The following is a 22,166-nucleotide window of genomic DNA, read 5'->3' as shown; positions in this document are numbered from 1 at the left end:
GAACACTTTCCTCACTACTGTTCAATGAGGTAGAGAATGCAAAGTGAGGAAACTGAGACACTTGGAGGAAAATGAGTTCCACACAATGAAATAAACAATAGCCATTAGACTTGTACTTGAATCTCTGGATCATAACAGCAAGACTAGTGCCTTTTCTTTTAGCACTAGAAACAAAGGAATGCAATTAATCCATCAACAAGAATTTATTAAGAGACAAGCGGACCAATCTGCTAAGTTCTGAGGATACAAAAAAGGAAGAAAATCTCTGCCTCAAAGAGTTAACAATTTATAACACACACACATATACAAAGTACAGAGTGAGGGGAGTTTGGGATTGATATTAGGAGGGAGTGAGGTCACAGAGTCTCAATTTTGTGTGTGTGTTGTGTACACACAGATACACACACATACACCAACATTCATATACACATATAGAAAGGGAAGAGAGGGAGGAAGAGAGAAATGTGGGTAGAAAGGGAGACAGACAGAGAGACAGAGACAGAGAGAGACAGACAGAGACACACACAGAGAAAAACAGAGACAGAGACACACACACACAGAGAAAAACAGAGACAGAGACACACAGAGAAAAAACAGAGACAGAGATGGAGAGAGGGAGAGAGAAAGAAAGAAAGAAAGAAGAGAGAATTTTCTCTGTAAGAATTACCTACTTTAGATTTTTGAGTCTACTTGGTCTGTTAGCTCTATTATTAAAAAGCTCTTCATGTTTCCAGGATTGGCCTTCTGAGATGCATTATAGTTATTAGTTAGTTCTTTCTGTCTGTAGGTTAGAACTATTCCCAATGCTACTCAGGCTCTCTCTTTTTAGACTTGACATTTTAGATGCTTTCTTCTGTAGCAACCCCCTTGAATCTTTACAAAGCTAAAAACAGAATTCTCACACACATTCTGACAAGTTCCCTAAATAGAGAATGTGTTTATGTTATATATCACAAAACAAACAGTTTTTAATATTTGTGAATATAGACTTGTTTTGACAGGTCATGTATTCCTTGAGTATGTGTTATCTGAAATCATTAGTTTCCATTCTTAAAATAAATTGATTAATGATGATAATATTGTGGATTCAATTTTTTCTGCTCCACCAGTTTTGTTTTGTTTTTTAGTTCTTCATTGACATAGCTAAATTCTGAGTCACATTCATTTATATTTTCTTTTTTAGGTTATAATTTCTATTTTTAATCATTCTAGAGTTTCTTATTTTATTTCCTTTTAGTAACCCACAGACTTCTATATATCCTCAAGCAAAGGATCATTTGCCTTTGGCTTATGTATTAAGAGAGCTTTGTAATTTGTTGAGGATTTAGTGCTCATTCTTCCTTGTGGTTTTATGACTTTCTTAAGAATTTATCTGTTTGTGCTTTGAGTTTTTAATGTAGTTTTTCCTTGCTAAAATCTTTGGTGTATCAATATTTTATTAAATATAGTTTCCTTATCATTCACTTTATACCTCCTCCTTTACTGCTGAATAGACTGAACGGCTAGGCAGTAAATGTGATTCACCTTCTTTTGCTTTGCGGGAGACATGGGAGTGAATTTAGAATGTATCAGTCTGGGTTCCTGCCCTAAGTAGCTTCTTGGAGGAAAAGACTGATTCTGTGTGTACATCAGATCACTTTCCATCAAGCTCAGGGCAAATGATCACACTGGCTGAGAGTCCAATTCCTCTCATGGCTCCCTTACCTTCTCAAAACTGAGCTGAATCACCACTTTTAGCTATTTACAGGGTTGGTGAGGGTGGGGAAGAGTTTCTTAGCAAAGTCTCTGCAGTGATGGGAATCCTTAACCTAGGGTTGGATTTTAGTTAAAAGGCAGCATGCTTTTTAGTTCCCCCTTCTTCACAGGGGTCAACAGAGTCAATATATTCTAAATGCGTATTTAAATAGGGAGACTACAGTGATGAGGTGCACTAGTAGGGTAACTTTTCAGCAGAGGAGAGCCCAAGAAGGTCTGACACAGAAACTCACTATGTTCCTTCGATTATGGGCCAGAGTATGGAGGCTAATTACTGAGCAAGACTTTAAGGATTAGAGTTCTCTGATGATAATTCTTCAATTTTCTGTCTTCTGGGAGTTCTCTCTACTGAATTTCCTGTATTCAGGGGTTCTCTGCCTCAAATGTATAATTCCTCTTTGAGAGGAATTTTGAGAATTAAAGAGATCTGGAGAGAGTGTCTCTTCTGCCATATTGTTGGTCATGTTCATGATGCTAATACTGAGCAAATCAATAATGCTAAATTAAGCACGAGAGATGTAGTATTATAGTATTATGCAGTAATAAATGAAGCAATAGCTGCAAGTAAGTAACATGTAGCAAATAAAACTGGAATGCAGATATGCAAATTAGTGGCAATACAAAACAACATGCACAGGATTATGGGAAAGCAGTTGCAATAGCTATGTTCAAATCAGCTGTAACTAGGCAAAAGTATCCATTAAATCAGTACTACTCTCACATACACACAATCTCATCAAAACAAATACTCTACCTATTAATCATCATCATAAATAACAGCCACTTTGCATTTATGAATTCAGTGGCTCCATCATGAAAGAGAGAGATACCTCTGGGAAGACAAAAACAAAACAAATCATAACAGAACAGAACTAGAAAATAGGATTAAAAAACATTAGGAAAGGAAATAAATAGGTGAATAAACATGAAAGTTTCCAAATAAACATCCAAAAAATACAAAAGGAAAAAAAATAGAATTCTTCCAAACTCTTCCCCCTCTCACCCCAGAAAGAATACTGGACTGACAGCTCATAACACATAAACCTCATAGAAAAGAAATCATCCAGACCAAGGTGTCCTATGTCACTAGCTTTAGTGTCATTGAAGCAAATCTGTCCGAGATAAAATATGAAAAACAAAAGGAAGAAGATGAAAGAATATTGGAAAATTCTGAAAGCTGAACAAACTAACAATTTCAAACACTCTGGACATAATGGGGGTGGGGAGGGAAGGAAACAATCATTTTTAAAAAATGTTTGCTAGGTGCTTTATAAATCTTTTTTTTTTGTTGTTGTTGTTGTCCCCAGCTAAGGCTTCCCTTTCTCTTGTGGGGGAGCGGAGGTGTTGTCTGAGTAGGGCCCATGATGAATAAGGGCTCCATGCAGCATTTGTGCCAGGCACTTACCACAATGTCTACAAAAGAAAGCAGCAGCCCTCTTGGGGTGGTTCTATTTGTGGACTTCAGAACTTTGCCTAGAATATCCTTCTTCCTCAGCTGCATCCACTTCTTGAAGCCACCTTCCCAATGAAGTTTTTCCATGGTCCCATCCTACATAGTTAGCGATTCTTTCCTCCCAATTTGGTGTTTTTTCTCTATGTGAATGTTTTTTCTTCCCAATGAATGTTAGCTCCTGGAGGTCTTGGAGTGGATTTAGCTTTGTTTCTGCATTTTTTTCCCCAATGCCATTCCTCCATTTAACTGGTGCTTACTCTATATTTATTGATTTGAATTAAATGTTAGACTTGCACCTTCACGGATGTATCTCAGTCAGTAACATTTCTTAATTGCCTACTATATACCATAGCATTCGGGACAAATGCTAGATGCAAAAAGAGGCAAAAGCAGTCTCTGCTCTCTAGGAATTCATAGTCTATGGGTAAGACAACCCCATTAACTTATGCTTCTCCTCTCTACCCCCTATGATGGAGCATTGATGATTTCCCCATTGGAAATTGTTGCCATTTTCCTTTGAAAGCTCACTGAATAATAGGGAAACATGTTTTTAAGCCATGAGTTTGTCATCTCTTTTGGCCACTTTGGAGTCTCAGTATTTATGTCCATCAGCAGTTGGAATTAGTCTTAAAATCACATTGTTCCCAACCTCAGCTCTAATCTGCCTGTCTATTGAGTTTTTGTGATGTACAGCAATGGGGCAGGTCATGGCACTCATGATTCCTGTTTCTAAGCAACAATCTTCTCTGAGTCTTAGCTACTTTATTGAGATGGAAAGCTCCATAAGCCCTATGTTTTTCCTACTTGGTTGTTTATGTACACTGAATAGACACTATAAGGACACCAAAAATAAAACAACCCACTGATTACAGCTAGGTCCTGATTAATTCAAATAATGTAAGTGATTCCATTGTTTGAATTCATACTGCCTGTTTCCATTGGGTTGGAACCAATGATCATATTTTACATAATCAGCTTGGAATAGTATGAAGAATACCTGAGACTGTTTGGGGGGACTCATTCACACTAATTGGGAACAACCTACAGATCATACAGTCATCTATTCTCTATGCCAGGTGCTGTGATTGTCACAGAGGATGAAAAGTTGTAAATGAAACAATCCTTGCTTTCAGGGAAGTGGAAAGTGACTGATCAGGTAGGAGGGGTTATCATCATAATTTATTAACAAGCAATGGGCAAGGTGGCATTCTATTAGGGGAAATAATGAGTATGTAGACAAAATGATTCTGGGGGATATTAGTGTTTAGGGAGTCAGGAAAAGAGGAAGCGCCCAAGAAGGGGGAACCAAGCTGAGTTCCAAAGGATGATAGTGATTTGAGAGGGGAATGCAAAAAGGGAAGACTGAGAGAGCAGTTGAGACATAAAGATTAGCCTAGGCAGAGGAACAGTTACTGCTTCTTTCCCCTCACTCCCCAAACCATCTTACTCTGTTCAGAACTTGGGGGACTGATATTTTGTCCAAAGAAATTCTGGCAGATTTTCTAATTTCTCATTCTTCCAACCCTACTTTGCAACTCCTTTATTCTTTTTTGCTGCATCCCAACAAGTTTCAATTTTCTTATGTTTGAGAGAGATGCTGTTTATATGGGTCACACAGGAACAAAAAAACAGACAGGAAAGGGAAATCATCAGAAGGCTGCCAAGAAGGGAGAAATGTTTCACTCGTCATAGACACTTGGCTAGTATTCTTTCTCTCCATTAAATGAAGATGAAAAAGGACAATGCTCATCTTAAAGCACTACTGAACAAGTGAGTTAGGTGTTTGGGCCAAGTCCACTAAGTTTGATTAATGTATTCAGACAAAATAGAAAACTTTCAATTATGAAGTCTCTTGATCCTCCCCCCAACCACTAGTACCCTCCCTCCTTCTTGAACTATTTTGTACTTAACAGCTTTGCAACTATTTATATTCATTTACTTTACAGTCAGTTTGTATCTATTTTTATATCTACTTGTTGTCTCCCTTGTTAGGCATGTAAATTCCTTTCCTTTCTTTGTTTCATTCTTTATACTTGTATTATCAGCATCCATGTGCCATTACCTGGGCCAGGACAAACACTTCATCAATACATTTTTGATTGATTTGATTGATAAGGGGATATTCTCTCATAATTGAGGAATTGGATAGGAACAGGAAATGTGGCCAAATCTTTGCTTGACTTGTACATTCTTGGTTGGTCATATGCCAGTTGCAATTTAAAAACTGAATTTCTTACAGGTATCTCACATTTAACATTTCAAACCAAGCTCAATATCTTTTACCCATAATCCACTCCTCCTTACTTATTTCTGGGAAGGCCACTACCAATTTCCTGTTACCCGAGTCTATAATCTCTCTATAATCCATGATTTATCACTTTCTATTCTCCAGCACAGTCAAAGGGTGTGTGTGTGTGTGTGTGTGTGTGTGTGTGTGTGTGTGTGCGCACGCATGAGAGCCTTTCTTTGTATCCTCAAGGTTATGTACACACTGCCTGGGACACAGAAAGTATACTAAATGCCTATTGACTTCTCTCCAACCTTTTGCAATGGTCTAATTTACTCATTTCTCTTCCTCATCTCTTCTCTTTCACAATTCATTATCTACACAACTTCCAAAGTGACATTCCTAAATCACAGATTCGACCATATCACTATACTTTTATAAGCCCCACTGATTGCCTCTTGGATTAATCAATCAATAAGTTAATATTTATTATGGGCCAAATACTATGTCAGGCACTTGAGGGTACAGATACAATAAAGAAAATGACCTCATTTGCAAGGAATTTACATTCTAATGAAAGCTACAATTAGGATTTCACCATATACACATGTGACATGTGCATGTATCTAATCTACCTCTATAGGTATGTGTTCATATATGTATACACACATGTGTACATATGTGTGTACACACGCACACACAAAACATACAAACACATTTTTCCATGCATGGAGAAAAGGCACAGAGAAGGACGATGGAGGGTCATGTGTATAAAGAGAAAGACAAAGCCAGTTTGGCTGGATGTTAGAATATGGAAGGGGGAATAATGCCCAATGAGGCTTGAAAGAGAGATTGTATAGGATTTTTCAAACCAAACAGAGGAGTTTCTACATTATCCTAGAGGCAACAGAAAAATTGACATTCATTGAGTAAAGGGGTACCACAGTCATATCTCTGCTTAAAGAAAATCACTTTATCATCAGGACAGACTGGAATGGTGACAGATTTGAGATTGTTCAGCAGGATTAAGAGGCTGTTGCAATAATCTAGATGAGAACTGATGAAGATCTGAACTGAGGTGACAGAAAATGGAATTAGTCTTTTACATATAGTTATAGTTTGAATTATTGAATGACCAGAAAACAGAGGATTATAGAGTTTTTTTTTTAAAGAAGATGATTAGGAAGTCTGATAGAAAAACCTTTCCCAAACTGATTCCAACCTAGCTTTCCAAGCTTGTTACACAATTACTTCCTTTGGTGGCTCATTTGCTGCTCCTCACCCATGACAACCCATTTCCTGGTCCTGTCTCTATTGGCTGCCCTTCATGCCTCCCTTCTTATTTCTTTTATAATCTTGAATTTCTTCCCAACTCAGCTCAAAAAACACTTTTAAGTGAGACCTAATTTCTTTGAGCTGGAGTACAAATGTCTTGGATTTATTTTTCAATTATTTTGAAGGTTATAAGTATATATTTGGAGGTTTATGTACATATTTCCTCTGATAGAACATAAGCTCCTTGCGGGCAGGAACTACCTTATTTTTTCTTGGTATTCTAAGAGTGTAGCACAGTGTCTGGAACACAATAGGTACTTAATAATGCTTGTTGATTGACTGATAAGAGTGCCAAGCTTTATCCATGGACGAAGCTAAGCTCCAGTTTGGTGGGGTTTATGGATCTGGGTCTGAGTTGAAAGTTTCTCTGATCAGCCAAGTGCTGATTTGTTTTCCTTCTGAGGAAGCTTAGATCTCTCTTTTTTTGCAACTTTATTTCATTGTGCTTAGTTCTGCCCTGTGAGTCAAGCACAAGCTTCATAGTTATTATGGAGCTATTTTTTTTAAATTCTCAGATATTTTATTGTTTACCATTTATTTCTACAAGGCTAAACAGGTAGAAAAATAGAATATCCAATCAGTTTTTTTGGCTATTTCAATACACAAACATTTAGAGCTGTAAGGATTGTGGTCTAACAATGCCAGTTTATCTGCTATTATCTGCACACAATACTTTGTTTCCTTTTCCCATGTTTTTATTGACTGTTCCATATATATATATATATATATATATATATATATATATATATATATATATATACACACACACACACACACACACACACACATATTCTCTCTCTCTCTCTCTCTCTCTCTCTCTCTCTCTCTCTCTCTCTCTCTTTCTACCTTTTCTTCTTACCATCATCGACTTCTGTTAAGACTCAGATCAAACATTGTTTTTTTGAAAGAGGTTTTTCATGGTTTCCCTAGTTACTAAAGCCTTTCCTGCAAAAGTTCCGACTAATTCTCATGGGGTAAGGATGAAGACAGGAGAGACTGTAGTTATCCTGAGTGTCTAAAATGATAAGCCCAAAGGATCACATGGAAATGCTTTTACTGGTTTAATAGAAATAATCCATAAATTTGTTAGCATCTCATTGAAGATTCCTTTAAAAAATGTTATCTATAATATGCTCAAAAATTATTAAACTGTCAAATTTGATACAGTTTGTATCAAATACATTTGATACATTTTGATACAGTTTGTTTTCCCTTTGATCTAGCAGTGTTACTACTGGGCTTATATCCCAAAGAGATACTAAAGAAGGGAAAGGGACCTGTATGTGCAAAAAATGTTTGTGGCAGCCCTCTTTGTAGTGGCCAGAAATTGGAAACTGAGTAGATGTCCATCAGTTGGAGAATGGCTGAATAAGTTATGGTATATGAATGCTATGGAATATTATTATTCTGTAAGAAATGACCAGCAGGATGAATACAGAGAGGCTTGGAAAGACTTACAAGACTTGATGCTAAGTGAAATGAGCAGAACCAGGAGATCATTATACATGGTAATACATGGTAACCACAAGACTATACAATGATCAGTTCTGATGGAAGTGGCTCTCTTCAATAATGAGATGATTCAAACCAGTTCCACTTGTTCAGTGACGAAGAGAGCCATCTACACCCAGAGACATCTATGGAAACTGAGTGTGGAACACAACAGCATCCTCTCTCTTTCTGTTGTTATTTGCTTGCATTTTATTTTCTTTCTCAGTTTTTTCTTTTTCTTCCTTCTTGATTTGATTTTTCTTGTGCAACAAGATAATTGTATACATATGTATACATATATTGGATCTAACATATATTTCAATATATTTAACATGTACTGGACTACCTGCCAGCTAGGGGAGGGAGTAGGGGGAAGGAGGGGAAAATTTGGAACAAAAGGTTATACAAGGGTCAATGTTGGAAAAATTACCCATGCATATTCTTTGTAAATAAAAAGCTTCAATTAAAAAAAAGTCATCCATATGGCAGTGGCTAAGGAGGGATGGCCCCAGAAGGGCAAATTGTGATTGGGAGTAAAGTAGAGAATGGGAAAGAGAATGGGAAATTAGGTAAATAATTTACCTAAAGTTGCATTGTTTTAGACTCGTCTTTGGAAGGAAAATATATCCTCACTCGTAACTATTAGAATTATAAAGGTAATCAAAGGTATCAAAGACAAATATAATTACATTTATTGTCTGGGGGATCTTAAACATCTGACCTAACCTCATTTTGCAGAAGAGGAAATGGAGAACTGAGAAATAAAGGAATTGGTCAGTGCCATACTAATAGAGAGTAGCAGAGCTGGGAGCTGAACCCAATTCTCCCAGGTCCACCTTCAGTGGTGTTTCTGTTACACACCTCTCCACCTTCCTGATGATTTTGCCCAAATGACCATGAGTTATACACTCAAGTAGCCATGGACCCTGCCTGTACACTGAAATCCAGCCAAACTTGCTTTCTGTCAGTCTTTTTACATGCATGACCCTCCACCTCCCTTCTCCATGCCTTTCCTTTATGCTTAGAATACCCTTCCTCACAGTCTTCCTCTTCCTTTTTTGCATTTTTCCCATTACATTTAAAATAATTTTTTACATTTGTTTTTAAGACTTTGAGTTCTGTATTCTCTCCATTATTCCCACCTCTAGCCCCCATTAAGGGGGCTTCATGTGTATGAAATTATGCAAAACATTTCTATGAAAGTCATATTGTGAAAGAAAACAAAGATCTACCCCCTAAAAACCCTCAAGAAAAAAAGAGTGAGAGAGTGAGAAAGAGTGAGAAAGAGAGACAGAGACAGAGACAGAGACAGAAAGACAGAATCGGAGACAAGGACATAGAGAGAGACAGAGGGAAAAAAGAGAGACAGAGACAGACCCACAGAGAGAGAGATAGAGAGAAAAAGGGAGACAGAGACAGAGAGACAGAGTCAGAGACACACAGAGAGAGACAAAGAGGTACAGAAAGAGAGTGAGAGAGAGAAAGCTTCAATCTGTATTCACATTCAATCAGTTCTTTCTCCGAGTATGGATAGGATTTTTCAATATCCTTTTTTCAGAGTAGTTGCGGGATCATTATACTGTTAAGAATACCATAACCATGCATTTTTGTCCTTTTGCCCAGGTTATTTTTACCTTCTGAATCCAATTCTTCCTGTGCAACAAGAGAACTGTTCGGTTCTGCACACGTATATTGTATCTAGGATACACTGAGACATATTTAACTTGTATAGGACTGCTTGCCATCTGGGGGAGGGAGTGGAGAGAGGGAGGGGAAAAGTTGGAACAGAAGTGAGTGCAAGGGATAATGTTGTAAAAAAAAAATTACTCAGGCATGGGTTCTATCAATAAAAAGTTATTAAAAAAAATAGCAAAGCCATTCACAGTTGATCATCCCAGAACATGGCTATTGCTTTGTACACAGTACATTTCAGTTTGCTTGAATTCATGGAGGACTTTCCAGGTTTTTTTTTTTTCTGAGAGCATCCTGGTCATTATTTTCCATAGAACAATAATAGACCATTATAATTACATACCACAATTTATTCAATCATTCCCCATTGATGGACATCCTCTCACTTTCTTTTTTTGCCCTGAGAAGAGAATTGCTATAAATATTTTTGTATTTATAGATTTTTCTCATTTTAAAAAAAATCTCTTTGGGATTCATGCCTAGTAGTGGTATCATAAAGTCAAAGGATAGGCATGGTTTTATACCCTTTCAGCATAGTTCATATCTTTTGACCATTAATCAATTGAAGCATGGCTCTTATTTTTTTTTTTATAAATTTGACTTAATTACCTATATATTTGAGAAAAATTATCAGAAAAACCTGCTTCAAAATTCTCTTTACAATTACTATTGTTAATTGTATCTCCCCCCATTTATTCTACTTTCTCTCTCTTTTTTTACTGTGTCCATCCTCAAAAGTGTTTTGCTCCTGACTTCTCCCTCCCCAAATAAGCTGTCTCTTCCCTCACCCTCCTCCCTCCCTGTATCCTCTTCCCTTCTTACTTTCCTGTAAGATAAGATAGATTTTTATACTCATATTAAGTATATCATTTCCTTTCTGAGTGAATTCTAATGAGCCTAAGGTTCATTCACTCTCTCTCTTCTCCTTATCTTCTTTTCACTGTGAGAGCTTTTCCTTGCCTCTTTTATGGCAGATAATTTTTAATCTTTAACTTCTCCCTTTCCCTTCCTTCCAGTACATTTCTCTCATCCCTTGATTTTATTTTTTAAAATATTATCTCTTCATATTCAACTCACACCTGTGCATTCTGTCTCTCTCTCTCTCTCTCTCTCTCTCTCTATATATATATATATATATATATATATATATATATATATTCCTTCTAATTGCCATAATAATGAGAAAGTTCCAATGAGTTACAAGCATCATCCTCCCATGTAGGAATGTAAATAGATAAACCTTATTAAATTCCTTAGGATATCACTTTCCTGATTACCTTCTTAATTTTTCCAAGAGTCCTATATTTGAAAATCAAATTTCCATTAGCTCTGTTCTTTTCATCATCAATGCTTGAAAATCCTCTATTTCATTGAATTTCCACCTTTCCCCTTGAAGGATTATCCTTAGTTTTGCTGGGTTTGTGATTCTTGGTTGCAATCCTAACTTCATTGCTTTCTGGAAAATCATATTCCAAGCCCTTTGGTCTTTAATATAGAAGCTGCTAAATTTTGTGTTAACCTGACTGTGACTCCACTATACTTGAATTGTTTCTTTCTGGATGTTTGCAATATTTTCTCCTTGATCTGGGAGTTCTGGAATTTGGCTATAATATTCTTGAGAGTTTTAATTTTGGGATCTCTTCCAAAAGATGATTAGTGGATTCTTTCAATTTTTATTTTACCTTCTGCTTCTAGAATATCAGGACAGTTTTCCTTGATAATTTCTTGAAAATTGATGTCCAGCTGGAAACTCCACCACCACCATTGCTCACACAAGACCCTCTCACCCTACTCTCAAATCTTTCCTGCTGACCTTCTAAGTCATCTTTGATATCTCTGGGCTGAGAGATCTGGAAGCCACCAGTTCTGCTGCTGATTCAGAAGTCTCTAAGCCAGTTCTTACTTTGTTGGTAATGGGGTTGGGGCAGGACTGGGGTCAATCGGTCTGGGTCTGAGTTGTACCTGGACTGCATGCTGGACTCCCAACCTGTTGCTTTCCTGCTGGACTTCAAAGTGATCTATGGCTAGAAAATGTCTTTTTGGGTGTTCTGATGCTCTAAAATTTGTTTAGAGTCATTATTTAAAGGAATTTGGGGGAGAGCATGGTGAGTTCCTACCTTTACTCTGCCATCTTGACTCAGGCTCTTCCTCTTCCTTTAAGATGCAGATCAGGCATCATCTTCTACAGCATTGTTACTGAATTAATCATCTCCTTTCACCATATCTACAGAATTTCTCACTTTTACTTCAAGAGGAAACTCTGCTGCATTTCATCAGGTCCTAGATCATAGAGGTCACCCAATCCGACTTCACATTTTACATGTAAAGAAATTGAGGTCTAGAGAAGTAAAATGACTTGTCCAAGTTCACTCAATTAGTGAGTGGAAGAGATAGGATTTGAACCCCCAAACTTGGACTCCAGAATCACTGCTTCTTTTTTTCTGTTGTGCCATATTGAAATCAAAATGCAAGCAAACTAGCTCACTATTAGAAAAGGTAAGATGAAGGAGTCAATGATCATCATTTCTTTGTTGAGCCAAGTTGGCCGAGAACCTCTGATTGTTGGTGATGACTTTAGCACACAAACCAAAGCCTAAGTCATTTTAAATAACTTCGGACCATCATAACCAAAGAAGAATGAGTACTTTGCACTACAATTTTTAAAAATCTATAAGGAGATAGATGGAGAATAGTTGTCTTCAAAGCCCGTAATCTGACATACAGAACTGAATCCCCTCCCTCATTTTTTAAAAAAAATTATAGCCTACTTTTCAACAATAAGATGATTCAGGACAGTTCCAATGGTCTTCTGATGAAGAGAGCCATCTGCACCCAGAGAAAGGACTATGGGAACTGATTGCGGACCACAACATAGTATTTTCACTCTTTTTGTTATTTGCTTGCATTTTTTTCCTCTTTTTTTTCCTTTTTGATCTGATTTTTCTTGTACAGCATAATTGTAGAAACATGTATAGAAGAATTGAACATGTTTAGCATATACTGGATTACTTGTCATCTAGAGGAGGGAGTGGGGAGAAGAGGGGAAATCTGAAACATTAAAATTTTACATAGGTCAATGTTGAAAAATTATCTATGCATATGTTTTGAAAATAAAAAAGCTTTAATTAATAAAAAATAAATTATAGCCTGAAGGGACATTGAAAATCAGAGTGAATCTAAAGGACCTTACATGTTATCATTGATGGTTTCCATGTAAGAAATGCCTGAAGAGACATTGTCAAGACATGACTGAAAAGAGGTGGGCTGATATGTAGCAAGAAGCAATGGCATAAACGGATAGATCTCTGCATAAGGAATGCCAATCTGGGAAGGTTCCCTTTCCTCAGATGCAATCTCTGTGGTTTGTAAACTTTATAAAAGAATAGATAAATAGGTCTTACTTATTTAAGTAAGAAAGGGTCCAGGGGTTGGAGCTAACTCACTTTGATCATGAGATCATATGTTATATTTAAGCAATCATGAAAGAATATTGGTAGTTTGTTTGAAACTTTAGTTGATTTCCTATCTTGCCAGTACCACCAATGGGGATTTCTTTTCTGGAGCAGGTGGAAGTTTAACTTTAAGTTTTAATTCAAAACTTTACTAAATTGTAAGTTTCATGAAGGTAGGGAAATGTCTTATGTCTTAAATAAACTTCATACTTTTCTCTATATCTAACATAGGACCATCAACATAGCAAAACCTGGGGAAAATATTGTCTCTGACACTAGAGCTCTCTAGAATTTCTGGTTAATACATAGATGATTTGAGATGAGCATGGTACAAGGATTCCATGACTCCTTGCGACTTCCAGCTTCTATAACTTGGAATCCATCCCAAGCCTAGTGGAGACCTGCTTCCAGACTGGTACTCATGAGGGTTCTCTAAGCATGGAACCAAATGTCCTCTTCTTGTTCTTTGACTGTTTGTGCAGGCTTCAGCTTTTAGTCCACTGGCCTAAGGTAGGACTTCATAAAGTCCCCAAGAACCCTCTCTACTTCCAACCAAAAAAAAATAACAAAGAACATATCTTCTCTTTCACAGTGATGTCAAGGTAATTTCCAGGGCTCACATAGCTCTCTGAGCTCATCGTATTTCACCTGCTTTTAGTTTTAACACTTAAAAAAAAAAAACCAAGATGATTTATCCTGACAATGTGTTTCGGCTACTGACGTTTCTGACAGTTTCAAGAGAATGCCCACGCATTATTTGTACTTAAATGTACTTTTCACTCCATCCTATTTGCCCATTAAGACTGCATAAATCTTCTTCCAGTCTCCTTCAGAATTTTACTTTTCTCAGTAGATCTCTCTTTTTTGTTTGTCTTTAATCAAAAGTCTCAAGAAGGAGAATTTTCTTTGAAAAACAAGGTGTTGTACTGGGAATCTCTAGCTTGGAAAATGCACTGCTTTGAAATGGTGGGGGTTTTATCTCTAATTGAGTAGGTAACACATTTGTTCATGTGTGATTCCATCATATCAGAAATGCATCTTGAAAAAATAGAATTATCTTAGGCTTTAGAGAATGAAAAGGAAATAGACCTTCTTTGTCTATGACCACAGAATATTGAAAGAAAAAAAAAATCAATGCAAATTTATTTAGCACCTACTATATGCAGTACACTGTATTAGATAATGAGGGGAGATGCAGAGTTTAGATCAGGCTGAAATAACTTGTTACTGGGACAATGTCAGTGATCTTTGAGATATTATGGAAATTGGAGTCTGGGGGAGAACAAAGGTAATTTGAAAACTTTACAATGCCATTCAAATTCTATTATGACTGTTAGTTTTGTTATTGCTATAATTATTCATAAAAAGGAAGAAAATAAAAATCTGCACATCATAGGCTCAATTGAGAAGGTAGCCAGTGCTTTTAAGTAAGAGAAGCTGTGTTCAAATTTTGGTTCTGATATTAAAGAGGGGTTAGACTAAATAAGATTAAAAAAAAAACAACATTGTGTCTACTATATGCCAAGTGCTATGCTATGTGCTTTGCAAATATGATCTTATTTGAACTTCACACCTGATCCTACAAAGTATGTGTTATTATTACATCTATTTTGCAGTTGAGAAAACTGATATAAATAGAGATTTCATGAGTTATCCAGAGTTCCACTGTTATGGGCCAGAACTTGAAACAAGGTGCTAAGTCAGTGGAATTGATCTAATTTAGCATGGTGCTTAACAGTTCTCTAGTTCAGTACATGTACTTAGTACTTACTATAGTTCCACAAGATTCATATCTTTGATAAGAGACCATATAAGCTGGGACAAACTCATCCAGAATCAGAATTAGGGAAGACCAGAGAAGTGGTGGCAGTCCTTCTATCTCCCCCACAGAAACCAAGACACATTCAGTAGGACCTCAAGAAGCTGGCAGAAGCAGAGAAGACAAAGGACTGGCGGAAGGAGCTTAAGCTCTCGGAACCAAGGAGATAGATAGGCCTCTAAGAAAGCTAACTGGGCCCCAGGAAAGGAGATAAGACTTGGAAAGAGACAATAAAGGATTTGGACTTTAATCCCTGACTGCACTGGTGATTACTAAACTAAGGCTGCCTCCAGCCCCAAGAAAACTCCAAGAAGAGAAGATTACATTTTAAAGAAGAATATTACATTCCACAACTAATAAAAGTCTGAGGTTAATTTGAACCCAAGTCTTCTTGACTTCAAACCCAGAGCTTTATCCACTGGGCTACTTAGCTGTCACTGAACCACCTAGCCATCCTATCCTATAACACATCATCCAGCTCCAAGTTGATGACTATATGACCTTGTGCCTTTTAGATCCTGAAATACACAACATTAAAGAGATATTTAGAGAACCAAGATTACAAAAGCCTACCATGGCTTCTTCGGGAACAACTGTGGCAGATTAATTACATTTAACAGACTTATAAACAGGGGAATCCCAATGTCTGACAAGTTAGAATTTACCTAAGTTTAAACACAGAATTTCCTCAAACTTCACTTGCTATTCTTGTGGACAAGATGGTAAGATAAGGACTAGGCAACTGTCCAGCAGGATAGACTGGGAATTAGAGGAATGATCTGAACTCATAAGCTTTCATTGATGGCTCAATATCATATTGGAAAGAGGTTTTTGGTTTGGTGTCCTAAGCATCTGTGTACAAACATGGAGAAGGTAACATTTTTTTTGATGACAATCTCTCAGAGAAAGGGATAGACAGCAAGGCTGACTCAAAATTAAGACCTTGAAAAGAACATGGCAGACTGAAATCTATAGATAGAAAGACTCTAATACCATGAGATACAGTGCTAGGAAGAGTCCCTTGCTTCTGTGATGGCAGTGGCAGGATGGTGAGGATCACAGGCTGTTTATTAAAGAGTTGGGTCTACTGGATGATTAATAAGGGGAAGTAGACCAGAGGGGGCTCAAGAACTAATGTTAGCAACTAATCACTGAGAGGGCAATCCTTAGGACCATGTCTGTAATAATAGCCTCTCTTCTGGAGAACTAGACTATATTTGCTGGTGTGAGTCAGGTTAGTGAACCCTATGAAGTCATTATAGCAATGTTCTATCTGTTCTTCTTTTACATATAAATACATACCTGGTTCTTACAGGTATATAGACTCCTATAGGCCAGATTTACACTAACTAAATGATAGGAGGAATTTTTTAAGATGAAATATTTCACTCGCTCATTGGAATTAATTTTAAAATGATCTGGATAATTACCCCAATTTTCCACTTGGTCAGATGGAAAATAGGCCTAATCAAGTTCACATCCTGTAATAATAGTTCCCATTAACCACACAGATGAGGATTTCCAAAGTGTTTTTATCCTAGTAGTTCCATAGGTCTGGCAAGGCTCCCTTTGCCCTACCTACATGGGCATTATTGTACCTAACAAACAGACACCAAATTACCTTCTCTTCAGTGATCAGCAAGAGGTCATGAATTGAGAGGGAAGCCTTTTCTTAAGATTAGGGCAGGACTCATTTATTTCAAAACTATTGTCCATATAAAGTCTTGTGGATTGGATTGAGAGACAACTTTCTCTTCATTAATGGGTTAGGACTCTCAATTGAAAACTGACTCTGTACAAAGGACACCATTGCCTCTGACCTTTGTTAATGTTACATCTTAAAATATAGAGAAAAAGAAGTGATTCATTCTTTAACGAGGATCTGGGGAACAGGATTCCATCTCTCTCTGCTGGGAGTTGGAACTTTGTGTCAAGAAAAACAAAACAAACCCAGAAGAGTTGGGACCATTGCCACCATTCTTTCAGAAGTAAATGTGTACCTCAAGTAAATTAGGATTATTATTAAAGATTGTGTTTTCATTATATAGGAGTAATTTTTTACATATTTTCAGGTAATTTTACATATTTGCATTTGGAATTTCCTGTCCTTGATTTATCTCAACATATATTGGATTTGTAAGATTTTCATTGACCTAAGAATTCTGCCTATAGTAACTTTGTCAAGTAATTCCCATTAATTCTCTCTGTTTGAAGCAAAATTGTATTATTGTTCCCTGGTTATTCAAGTTCAGGAAATTTTAGTGACTAGTATATAGAAGATCTATGGAGAATGGTGCCCTACAGATTTGGTGTTCAGTAGTTTCCAAAATGTGAGATAAGCAGTTCATGATTATTATTTTTTATTAAAGCTTTTTATTTTCAAAACTTAAGCATGGATAATGTTTTTAACATTAATCCTTGCAAAACCTTGTGTTCCAATTCCCCCCCCCCTTCCCCTCACCCTCTCCTATAGATGGCAAGTAATCCAGTATATGTTAAACATGGTAAAAATATATGTTAAATCCAATACAAGCATGCATATTTTTACAATTATCTTGCTGAATAAGAAAAATCAAATCAAAAAGGAAAAAATGAGAAAGAAAATAAAATGCAAGCAAACAACAACAAAAAGAATGAAAATGCTATTTTGTGATCCATACTCTAGTTCTCACAGTCCTCTCTCTGGATATAGATAATTTTCTTCATCACAAGATCATTGGAACTGGCTTCAAACATCACATCATTGGAAAGAAGTGCAATGATCTCCTGGTTCTACTTATTTTATTTAGCATTAGTCCATGTAAGTCTCTTCAGGCCTCTCTGAAATCATTCTGCTGATTGTTTCTTATAGAACAATAATATTCCATAACATTCATATACCATAACTTATTTAGCCATTCTCCAACTGATGGGCATCCACTCAGTTTCCAGTTTCTTGCTATTACAAAAAAGGCTGCCACAAACACTTTTGCACTTATGGTTCCCCTTTCCCTCTTTTAAGATCTCTTTGGGATATAAGCCTAATAGAAACACTGCTGGATCAAAGAGTATGCACATTTTGATAGCCTTTTGGGCATAGTTCCAAATTGCTCTCCAGAATGGTTGTATCAGTTCACAACTCCACCAACAATATATTAATGTCCCAGTTTTCTCACATCCCCTCCAACATTTGTCATTATCTTTTCCTATCATCTTAGCCAATCTGAGAGGTACTTCAGAGTTGTTTTAATTTGCATTTCTCTAATCAATAGTGATTTAACATTTACTCAGTTTATTGCTTCCCTTCTAAGTTTGTCTGCATTAGTTTTGTTTCTACAAACAACATATATATATATATATATATATATATATATATATATATATAATATAAATTTTGTCTTTTTTATGCTTTTCTTTTGGACCTTTCCTTTTGAACAATTTTCACCATTACTTTTAGGTTAAAAACCTGATGCTTTGTCAGTAGAAACTGTGGTTGAATATAGAGTCAAATAATCTAAGGGCAATTTAGCTATATTTCCCCAAATCCTTCCAGAATAGCCACAAATTCCTTCCTTTCTTCTTCACAGATCTGAGAGGTAAATTATACTTTGTTCTTCTAATTTGCTTATAATATCACCCTTTATGTCTAAATTGGGAACCCATTTCGACCTTCTCTTGATATAGGGTATTAGATGTGGGTCAGTGATTAGTTTCTATCATACTAATTTCCAATTTTCCCAGCAGTTTTTGTCAAATAGTTAGTTTATATCCCAAAAGTTATAGTCTTTGGGTTTGTCACACACTAGATTACTACTGTCATTGATTATTTTGTTCTGTGAACCTAACCTATTCCACAGATCAACTACTCTATTTCTTAGCCATTACCAAATGATTTTGATGACCCATTGATCTGTAATATAGTGTTATATTTACAGGCCACCTTCATTGACTTTTTTTTTTCATTAATTCCCTTGAAATTCTTTATCTTTAGTTCTTCCAAATAGAAGTTGTTGTTATTTTTCTAGATCTGTAAAATAATTTCTTGGGAGTTTGATTAATAAGGCAATGAATAAGTAGATTAATATAGGTAATATTGTCATTTTTTATTATATTTGCTCAGCCTACCCATGAGTACTTGATACTTTTCTAATTGATAAGATCTGACTTTGTGTGGAAAGTGTTTTGTAGTTGTGTTCATATAGTTACTGACTTTGCCTTGGCAGGTAGTCTCCCAAATTTTTCATATTATCAACAATTATTTTAAATGGAATTTCTCTTTGTATTTCTTGCTGCTGGACTTTGTTGGTAATATATAAAAATGCTGATGACTTATGTGGATTTATTTTGTATCCTGAAACTTTGTTAAAGTTATGAATTGTTTCTAGTGGAATTTTAGTTGATTCTTTAGAGTTCTCTAAGTATCCCATCATATCATCTGCAAAGAGTGATAATTTGGAATCCTCATTACCTACTTTAATTCCTTTAATCTCTTTTTCTTTTCTTATTTGCAAAGCTAACATTTCCAATACAATATTGAATAGTAATGGTTCTAGTGGACAACTTTGTTTCACCCCTGATCTTATTGGGAATGGTTTCAGTTTGTCCCCATTACATATGATGCTTGCTGATGGGTTTAAGTAGATGCTACTGATAATATTAAGGAAAACTCTATTTATTCCTATATTCTCTAGTGGTTTTAATAGGAAAGGGAATTGGATTTTTTCAAATGCTTTTTATGCATCTATTGAGATAATTATAAGAATTTTGTTACTTTGGTTATTGATATAGTAAATTTATGCTAATAGTTTTCCTAATATTAAACCAGCCCTGCATCCCTGGTATAAATCCTACTTGGTCATAGTGTATTATCCTGGGGGATGACTTTCTGTTCTCTTTTTGCTAATATTTTACTCAAGATTTTTGCATCATTTGACAAAATCCAACATCCATTCCTATTTTTAAAAAAATTAGACAGTATAGGAATAAATGAATTTTCCTTAAAATAGTCAGTAGCATCTATTTAAAACCATCAGCAAGCATCATATGTAATGGGGATAAACTGGAACCCTTCCCAATAAGATCAGGAGTGAAACAAGATTGTCCACTATCACCATTACTAATCAATACTGTATTAGAAATGCTAGTTTTGGCAATAAGAAAAGAAAAGGAGATTAAAGGAATTAGAGTAAGTAATGAGGATATCAAATTATCACTTTGCAGATGATATGATAGTATAATTGGAGAACCCTAGAGAATCAACTAAAAAACTATTAGAAATAATCCATAACTTTAGCAAAGTTGCAAGATACAAAATAAATCCACATAAATTATCAGCATTTTTATATATCACTAACAAAATCCAACAGCAAGAGACACAAAGAGAAATTTCATTTAAAATAACTGTTGATAGTATAAAATATTTGGGAATCTATCTGCCAAGAGAAAGTTAGAAACTATATGAGGAAAACTACAAAAATACTTTCCACATAAATAAAGTCAGATCTAAACAATTGGAAAAATATCAAGTGCTCTTAGATACGTTGAGGGAATATAATAAAGATGACTTTAAACTAATCTATTTATTTAGTGCTATACCAATCAAACTCCCAAAGAACTATTTTACTGACCTAGAAAAAAATAACAAAATTTATCTGGAACAACAAAAGGTCAAGAATTTCAAAGGAATTAATGGGGAAAAAAAGGAAATGAAGGTGGCATAGCTGTATCAGATCTAAAACTATATTATAAAGCAGCAGTCATCAAAACCATTTGGTACTGGCTAAGAAATAGAGTAGTTGATTAGTCGAATAGGTTAGATTCACAGAACAAAATAATCAATGATTATAGTAATCTAGTGTTGGACAAACCCAAAGACCCCAGGTTTTGGGATAAGAATTCACTATTTGACAAAAACTGCTAGTATGGCAGAAACTAGGTATTGACCCACACCTAATACTATATACCAAGATAAAATCGAAATGAGTTCATGATCTAAACATAAATAATGATATTATAAACAAATTAGAAGAACATAGGATAGTTTACCTCTTGATTTGTGGAGGAGAAAGGAATTTGTGACCAAAGAAGAACTAGAGAGCATTATTGATCACAAAATATATAATTTTGATTATATTAAGTTAAAAAGTTTTTGTACAAACAAAACTAATGCAGACAAGATTAGAAGGGAAGCAGATATCTGCAAAAATATTTTTGCATTCAAAGCTGATAAAGGCCCCATTTCTAAAATATATAGAGAATTGACTTAAATTTATAACAGTTCAAGCCATTCTGCAATTGATAAATGGTCAAAAGATATAAACAGACAATTTTCAGATGAAGAAAATAAAACTATTTGTAGTCATCTGAAAAGGTGCTCCAGATTAATTTTTAATGCAAATTAAGACAACTCTGAGATACCACTATATACCTCTCAAATTGGTTAAGATGACAGGAAAAGATAATGAATGTTGGAAGGGATATGGGAAAACCTGGACACTGTTACATTGTTGGTGGAACTGTGAATGGATCCAGCCATTTTGGAGATCAATTTGGAGCTATACTCAAAAAGTTATCAAACTGTGTGTACCCTTTGATCCATCAGTGTTTCTATTGGGCTTATATCCCAAAGAGATCTTAAAGGAGGGAAAGGGAACCACATGTGCAAAAATATTTGTGGCAGGCCTTTTTCTAGTGGCAAGGAACTGGAAACTGAATGGATGCCTATCAATTCGAGTATGGCTGAATAAATTATGGTATATAAATATTATGGAATATTACTTTTCTGTAAGACATGACCAACAGAATGATTTCAGAAAGGCCTGGAAATACTTACATGAATTCAATGTAATGTGAAATGAGCAGAATCAGGAGATCATCCTACATGGCAACAATATAACTATACAATGATCAATTCTGATGGACTTGGCTCTCCTCAACAATGAGATGATTCAAACCAGTTCCAAT

The sequence above is a fragment of the Sarcophilus harrisii genome, chromosome 6 (genome assembly GCF_902635505.1).
Source record: "Sarcophilus harrisii chromosome 6, mSarHar1.11, whole genome shotgun sequence".
In the NCBI taxonomy this organism is placed as follows: Eukaryota; Metazoa; Chordata; class Mammalia; order Dasyuromorphia; family Dasyuridae; genus Sarcophilus; species Sarcophilus harrisii.
Note: the sequence above shows the minus strand (reverse complement) of the source record.